This window comes from Rhipicephalus microplus, chromosome X (assembly GCF_043290135.1).
Source record: "Rhipicephalus microplus isolate Deutch F79 chromosome X, USDA_Rmic, whole genome shotgun sequence".
NCBI lineage: Eukaryota > Metazoa > Arthropoda > Arachnida > Ixodida > Ixodidae > Rhipicephalus > Rhipicephalus microplus.
The window spans coordinates 4646741-4655654 of record NC_134710.1 but is presented as its reverse complement, the minus strand read 5'-3'; the positions used below and the strand labels follow the sequence as shown (position 1 = coordinate 4655654).

General features: G+C 44.0%; 1 pseudogene; it reads right to left on the bottom strand.

The window, feature by feature from the left end:
- Positions 1–836: 836 nt before the first annotated feature.
- On the bottom strand, positions 837–2602 carry LOC119175627 (tubulin beta chain-like; annotated as a pseudogene).
- Positions 2603–8914: the final 6312 nt, after the last annotated feature.

The window sequence follows — 8914 nt, the reverse complement described above, 5'->3', positions numbered from 1 at the left end:
AACTGCAATGTGCACTGACCACGCTACATAAGGGAGCTCTCCAACGTGTTAAAGCCCTTAACAATGCTCACTTCATGTTGAGTAGTCTACCTCGGGATAGTGTCAGTTAATTTTTCTAATTCCCAATTTGTTCAAAGTGCTTCGCCACAAACACCTGTAACATGCTGCAGCCCAAGAAAATGCTGCAGTTGGATGGATTGGAGCGAAGAAATTTTGAACTTTGCAGACTAATTGAAATAGTCTCTTACAGGCCAGGTCATGTTAGAGACCAATAGGAGAAACTGAAGTTGGCGTGGTAGGTGGTAAAACGTTCAGTACTCACTGACTACTACAGGGCATGTCGGAACATCGAAACACTAGGAGACGCTTTTTATTGGGAGCACAAGATTTTTTCCCAGCATAGTACTTCATATAGGACTTAAATTAGAAGATTACAGAAGAAGGGGGAGAGGGGGGAAATGCATAAAAAAATATGAAATGAACTCAATGCCAATATTTAAAACTGGGATGTCTAGTGAGCTTATGCTTTTTTATGTTGAAAATTATTAAGCAAACCAGTTAGGCTGGACATAATATGTTGAATAAATATGCATTACCAAAACATTTCTTTCTTAGCAGTATGCAGGACATTAAAGCAATGTGCGCTCCATCTTTATGCGGCCAAAGTTTACTCAATAAGGATTAGTGGTACGCCCAATGCAGTACTAATAATGATGTCGTGATGTTATAGACAATGCCAATCATAATTTGCTCTCTGCAAGAGGTGGATTCAATGCAGCTATTTCAAGCAGCGTTCACACAGCTGCACAAGGTGTAAATAACAATGTTAAATAAAGAAAATTTTATTGTTCTATAAAAAAAACTGCGATTCTGAAAAAAATATGGATCCCTAGGCTTCTGCTTGGGCCTCCTTTTCGTCTTCGAATTCTCCTTCTTAATCAGCTGTAGATTCTCGGTACTGCTGATACTTTGAAACCAGATCATTCATGTTTGACTCCGCCTCTGTGGACTCCATTTCATCCATGCCTTCTTCAGTGTACCCGTGAAGAAAGGCCTTGCGCCTGAACATGGCTGAAAAACGAAAAAAAGTGCATTATGCAAAAGGAGTTAGCACACAGAGCAGCAAAGTGATGACTGGAGGTCGAAGCTGATGTGGTTAATCCTAACTTCTTGATTGATTGATATGTGGAATTTAACGTGCCAAAATCACCATATGATTGTGAGAGACGTCGCAGTGGAAAGCTCCGGAAATTTCGACCACCTCGGGTTGTTTTAACGTGCGCCCAAATCTGAGTACATGGGTCTATAGCATCTCCGCCTTCATCGGAAAATCCTAACATCTTAAAGTCAGTACATCAAATTGCTGCTCTTTGGACTGCATTGAGTAACTGGAGCGATGGCTGCCAGGAATTGTCATGTAGTACACATTTGAGACCATAATCATTGGCGTTGTAAGGCTGACTGGGTGGCAAATATTTTTAGTTGAAAGGAAAGGGAGACTTACCAGTGAATTGCTCAAAGATACGCTTGAAGAGCTGCTGGATGGCGGGGCTGTTACTGATGAATGTTGCAGACATCTTGAGGCATCTGGGTGAAATGTCGCAGACTGCAGTTTTCACGTTGTTGGGGATCCACTGAACAAAGTGGCTGGAATTCTTGTTCTGCACATTGAGCATCTGCTCGTCGACGTCCCGTCCGCTCATGTGACCCCGGAATACCGCAGCAACTGTGAGGTAACGGCCCTGGTGCGGATCACAGGCAACCATCATGTTCTCCGCATCTAACATTTGCTTGGCCAGTTCTGATACAGTCAGCACTGCAGGCTGCCTCGGGATGTCAGTGGTGCGAAGCCTGGCATGAGGAAGTAAAGACGTGGGAAGGGCGCCGTGCTGACAGCTAGCTTGCGCAAGTCTGCATTGAGCTGGCCAAGGAACCTGGGAACAAGAATTAAGAACAGCATTACAATACAATGCAGATGTTTGAGCATTTTACTACAGCAGCAGTAAAAGCAGCTATATGTGGCAAAAAGCTGTATGGAAATGCAGAAGTAGCAAGCATACCTCAGACAAGTTGTAACACCAGACATAGTTACTGAAACTAGGTGGTTCAGATCACCATAGGTAGAAGTAGTTAGCTTGAGAGTTCTGAAGCAAATGTCGTCGAGAGCCTCATTGTCCATGTAGTAAGTTTCATCAGTGTTCTCTACCAGCTGATGCACTGAAAGGGTGGCATTATAGGGCTCAACAACTGTGTTCAAAACCTGCAGGAAGAATGGGTAATGCACCACGAGCTTAACATTCAGAAATTAAAACTGGGGATTGAAATAACTGAAGGGCATGGAGAGTTTTTTTTTGGTGGGGCAAGTTAAAAATCACAAACCTTTCGAGAGGGAACAACACTGAACGTGTTCATGATGCGATCGGGATACTCTTCCCTAATTTTGAGATCAGAAGTGTCCCCATGCAGGAGCCTGTGCCACCACCAGAGAGTGAGTTAGCCAGAATCCTTGCAAGCAATCGCAGCCTTCTGCTTCCTTGCGAACAACATCAAGAACAGAGTCCACTAGTTCAGCTCCTTCAGTATAGTGGCCTTTTACCCAGTTGTTACCAGCGCCACTTTGGCCTGAAAAATGTAGGTGAACAAAAGGAATGAGACTTCCACGACAGGCAATGCAATTGCCTTCACAAGGCATTAGCCGACGCACGTTGTTAAGAAGCTCTCTGAACTGCAAATAGAACCAGGGTGCCCAATACACGAGCAACGAACATACACAGATAATAGGCAGGGATGAAACTTGCAGAAATAGGGCTGTATTAATGGGTTTCCCCATGAAGAAACACAGACACTACGAGAATTGCGTTCCAGGCTTTCAATTTTGTAGTACTAATCACAAAGTCATCTGAAGCCCATTCCACATTATGAGGTGCTAAGGCTCCAGTCTTGTAGACCCAATTGATAGGTATGTACTCACCGAACACAAAGTTGTCAGGTCGGTAGAGCTGTCCAAAAGGACTAGACCACACAGAGTCTATTGTGCCCAGCTCTAAGTCCACGAGGATTGCACGAGGTACATATTTACCCCCTAAAGCCAAAAGAAGATCCCCACTTAGTGGCAGCTCAGGCACAGAACAAGCAACATTTGAAGTAGCATAAAGAAATTCCCAACAGTAATGACAATTATAGGTAGGCAAAAAGTTTAGCTCACTCAAACATAGCTCTTAGGGCTCACTCGGACTGACTCGTAGCCCAATCCCAGAGTGAGCAAATTTGCTGACCCATGATGGCAACTTTTCATTGAGCACTATAAAATGTACAACGCTCAAGTACACATGAATAAGGAGCGACGTGTTGTAAATAGGGAACAACAACTAAAATGCCCCCAAGAATGTCCATAAATGTGCTCTAAAAGGTTTCCTTATCTCTGAAAGGTTTCCTTACAATCAAACTAGTTGGTGGGCTGTAGGATCATCACAAGGGTTTTCAAAGCTACAGTTTGAATGTCATGCTAGCTCTTCACAAAAATTTAACCGCACATATGAGACCAGGAATCTATTGACCACAGACATGAACTATAGCTGTAGATATATAAATTCCCCCTCGATATCGCACTGCCTTATTCCGAACTTTTGCTTCAGGCAAAAAAAAAAAACAGCTGGAAAGGTTGGGCATTGACGCCATCGACTTCTTCCGATCCCGAAAGCAAATTTTGGAGCTGCAAAATTTTATATTTTGGAGCAATCTGGAGCATCAAACTTCAGATTCTGCAGGAAAAGTAAGTTGCATTTACATTCAAGGACATGAAAAATAATTCTCAGGCTCTTGTGAAGAGCTAGAAATAATAAGATTCATTCAATTGCAATCATCTTGAAAGCACTCTATTTTGGTTCAGCCTTCTGGAAAAACTTGTTCAGTGATTGTTTCCGTAGCAAATAAACAAAATGCTGCTTGAATAAAACTGTACTTTATGAAATAACAATATAGAATCATTAATGCATTTAGGTGGATATCAGCAGATACGGTAGTGAAACACAAGAAACTCTCATAGTACATTTCCTTAAGATGACTTCAAAAATACAAAAAGGGTCTCTTCACGACTGATTAGACTGCTGGACGTAATATGACGTCATTCAGCTAGTCTCAGAAAGCCAACCTCCTCCGGCACTCATCTCTGTGCTGGAACTATACAATTTAACAAACTTCATTTTTTTTCAGAAATCTTTTTTATGTGGCCAGGGCGTTCTGTCGAAACTCCAAAAACCCTCTACCGTGTCCTCAACGTGGATGTGCTAGTGGAAGGCATTGCGAAATAGCTCTTCTTTATGATGAACCATGGATAAGGCATATTAGAGGAAAAGTGTCAACGTGTTCCCACCATTTACGTGTTCTTCTGCGGACGCGAAGCATGGAAAATTAGATCGCGATTTCCAGGCATAGACGTGAGAGACATTGTAGTGGCACGCGTGCAGTAATTAGTGAAAATCGCTTGATTGCATGCCGCGCAACTCTTCAAACAAACTATCAGCAGCTTTCCTGGAACAGACATGATGGTACATCATGTTGCATCCTGTTTGGTAGGCTCGATGCAGACGGAAGAAAGAGCGTGGTTGGGCACAGGAGCAAGAGACTTGCTTGACCAAAGGTTGTGGACTACCTGGACAAAATGATGCGAGGTATTGAAAACTTCTTTTCGTCACTAGTGACATCAATACAGTGCGCAAGAGATGGAGGTGGACACTTGAAAAAGACGCGCTTGCAAAGTAAGTGCGCTTGCCATGCAGGCGTGAACAGCCGTGTGTGGAAAAGACATGCTATTCATCTGGCGCCTAATTCAGAACAATGTATCAGCTGACAATGCTTCTCTAGCTCAGTTCTTCAAATACATCATTTCAAGAGTTCAAATTGTTGCTCCACTGGTTGCTGCATTTCGTTGATTACATTCATAAAGGAACTCACCCTTTTCACAGAGGTTTCTTGCATGAAGCATCCACATCGCATTCGCTCCTCTGATGTTGCCGTCGATCTTCCGCAGTGTGGCGGCCGCCGTGCAGGAAATCGCGTAGCCTCGGTCAATCAAGCTTCGCTCCGCCAGTGCAGGCTGATGTCTCGCTGTGGGATCGGCTTCCTCCGCCACACGAGTCGCCGTGCAGTAGAGCACCTTGTCTGGAAGCAATTCCGCTACGAGCACTGCTTCTTCAGGAAAAGTCGTACACTCTCAGTGTAGCCAGTGGCCCAGCTCCAGCATTGCAGCCGGGGATGACGACGCGTCTCCTGATTGGCCCTCCCGGCACGTTCGAACGAGGCGCGATGTCATATCCTGCTCCCAGCGTGGCCCCGCGCTCGTGTCGCGCGGTCTTCGTCGTTTTTCCTCCACGCAGCGTTCGCCTTTAAGAAGCGTAATCGTTTCAGAAAACTTCACAAACATTTGTTCGGTAAAAGTAAACATATATGTTAATGTTTTTAGAGCCTGACCTTGAGGTCCCACCATATGCTGCGTATTTTCTGAAAGACTATACGGTTCGTTCTTTCATTCGTACTGCTTTGTTCATTTGTTTGTTTTCCTTTATTTTGTCTATAGCACGTTTGCTTGATGATTATGACACTCGTTCATTCTTTTTCTTTGTGTTCCGCTCGACCATTTCTTCACAATTTCTCGTTCCTTCTTTATTTACGTACAGCGTTATTATTTGTGCGCTTCCGTCTTTTAAAGCAAGTACTTGACACACACACACACACTCACACACACACACACACGCACGCACGAACGCATACACACACGCACACACGCACACACACACAAATCTGTGAGTGTGGTGACCACCTCAAGATATATTTTTTACGCATCCAAGCCATACAAGGTAAACATGACGAGTCGCAACTTGTCGTTGACGAAATTATGGTGCGCACTGAACACTTCGAGCACCTGTCATTTCGCTATGCTCCAAAAGCGGCCCAAACACAGGCTTCAACTGCGTCGAATGAAGACTGGTGAGAGCGACGTGTAGGCGCGCGCAATCAAAAGTAGGAGATGAATAGTTTTCGCAGAAAGAAACATGGCACGAAGAAAAAAAAAACGCAAGCCGACAAGGAGCGCAGCGCAGTCGCAGCGAAAGTTTGAATAGCGAAATAATCTAGAATCCGTTGTAAACTCTTTTGGAAGTACGAAATACACTTGAAAAGTTCTCATTAGGACAGAATAAAATTTTGTCTAGAAGCGAAGCACCCAGTAAGCCTTTATTCGCTTTTTCTGCGGAGAAGGGAGGTACCCGTTTGCAAGCCATTACGTGCATTTTACGTTGTTCATAGTAAGATTGATGACAATGAAAACTTACGGCATGGCCTCTTTTGTTGCGTGTGAACTTGAAACAATTCATTGACCCACTTGTTACGCCATTCGCATTGTGCGACCTTAGGCTTTTATCTGTACTCCTTTACCACGCTAAATTACATGTTAAAGTAGATATTCGCCGACATGAAGCTTTTCTAGGGTCTTTTTGCAAAGAAGTTTCGAACACCATCATGGATCTGTGGTAGAGTACTGGGATGCAATCGAGACGCCCCAGGTTCAAGCGCCATTCCATCCTGGGCATTTTTTTTTTCATTTTGTGACATTGTGGTTACGAACAACAGTGGCAGCAGCGGCTATAATATACAACTTTGTGGGTGTATCTTGTATCCATACTTAGGCTGCGACCTGCTATAGAAGATCCGGTGCTGGAGGAGTACGCGGAGCTACGCATTAGGAAGCTGAGGCCTGTTTACATCGATACCGTATATTCAAGTGTATAACACACTCCAGCGTATAAACCGCACCCCCAAACGTTAGCTACGGTAAAATTTCAAAAATAAAGAAAAATACCCGGGGTAATAATAGGCTAAGCACTGCTGTGAAGCCAACATGCTCAAGGAAATTCGCGTCCAAAAATGTGGTTAGTTCTTTAAAAGTTTGATATCAAATTTAACTACATATTGAAATAATTCGTTTTTTTTTGCGTGTTAAACACACGTCGGCTCGACAACTTCGCGTCGTGTTCCTCCCAGCATCACTTTCCTTAAGTTCAGTTGCAACATAGAGTAGCTAATTCACTCGGACTGGAAGGTCAATAGCCCTTCAGTTAACAGCCAGACATGGCATAGTTTGTAATCTGTGTCGCACAGTCTGTGCTCAATCTTGGGTTTGATTTGAAATGTGAACAATAGGCCCAATAAATAATTCCAAAGACATTCTTCAAAGCTCGTCCTTGAAATCTAAAGCGGCGCACCTTATTTCCTACACACCTCCATTGCTCCTATCAACACTTTCGGTAGGCTACCAAGGAGCTTTAAAACCTGAAGACAACGACCATTTATGACTGTACAGCTATGCTGCTACCTTAACTCGTTTTAACCAGCCCTGTTCTGTAGGTACAAGAAGAAGCAAACAAAAGCATCAGTGAATTTTATTAACAGAACATATAAAATACTAAAACTTACTTTGTAGTTTTTTTTGCAAAAATGTCATTTACTTGGCGTGTATAAATAAATGGTTAATGTGAAACTCCCAAAATGCAGCGTAATCGACGCCCAGTGTGCGTAGAGCTTCAGTATTTAGTATTACTGGCTGGATCGAACCAGGATTGAAAATCGTTTTAAGGTTACTCAATGCGAGACCGCCGCGCGCATATCGCACTTGGCATCGAACGACACGCATCGCCATGTCGTCTGTTACGCAAGCGTTCTCCTTAAGTGCTTTATTCGCGGAGGTGCTTCTTCGAGCGACACCGATAACCCGTGGCAGTTGCAACCAGCAGTGTATGGAATCAGGTTGTTGTGTTTCTACTGCATCGCCTGTCGTGTGTGAATTTCTACTGCGACGTTGATGCGAGACAAGGAAGAACGTCTCGGTGATTGGGCGGTAAAGAAACGAGGAGATAATCTGCATCTGCCATTCATCCTATATGGACTAATTGACAGTTTTTACCGCATATACGTCAAGTGAATACCACTTCTCTTCTCATAAAGAGCGCCGAAACGCCAGGAGAGTGACGTGCTCGTTTTTCGTATATTCAGAGGCTGTTTAGGAGTCCGTTCTGATCTATGAAAGAATGTTCCGTGAATTTCACCAGACAGCTTAGCGGGGGTTCTGGTGAAGCGACCTAAAGCAATTGCAACACTTCCGCCTGCGTGTCCGAGAGTCTTCTGGCTGTCCGTGTTCACAAGCGCTACCCTTTTCGTTCAAATGCTTGGACGTGAAAGAGTGTAGTACAATCCGTAGTTACGAAATTCAGTCCCACAAAGGCTGCCAAACCGAAGATGGTTGAAGGTTGAAATTGAACAGGATGTGAAAAATGTATAGCCGCTCGATAGAACACAGCTCTCATAGCTCATACATGGGTCATTGCTGAAGGAAAATAGATGCCCGGTTTCAACGAAGCCACAAGCGCGGTTCGCCACCCACAAGTACGAGGCGAATCCTTGTAGTACCCATCATCGCCTTGTTCGCTCAAAGATCACAGCGCCAGAGTCCATTCTAGTTAATTTTAGGAAACTCTATGGTACAAGCATTCACTGCAGTCATGCCAGAGGACATGTGATTATCATAATGAGTTCGTGTTTTAAAGCCAGTTACCCACTACAAATGGCACACACGGGCTACTGCGCCTGTCCCTTTAAGGCGACGTAGTGGGTGCACAACAAATTCAAAAAGGTGTCATGCCCTATAAGTTTTTGAAGTACACCTATCTTTATTGCAGAATTTTTAGCCGTAGAATTGGCCCTTCGAAAACTGCCAACATCAATGAAATCCGCCGTAATAGTAAGATACTCCTCGTCGGTCTGCATTGCGCTCATGGCAACCTCGAAAGCATTAGGCGAATTCAACTCCCTAGTACAGAATCACTTAACCCAGGTGCGATTAGTATGGGTGCCGGGGCATAGC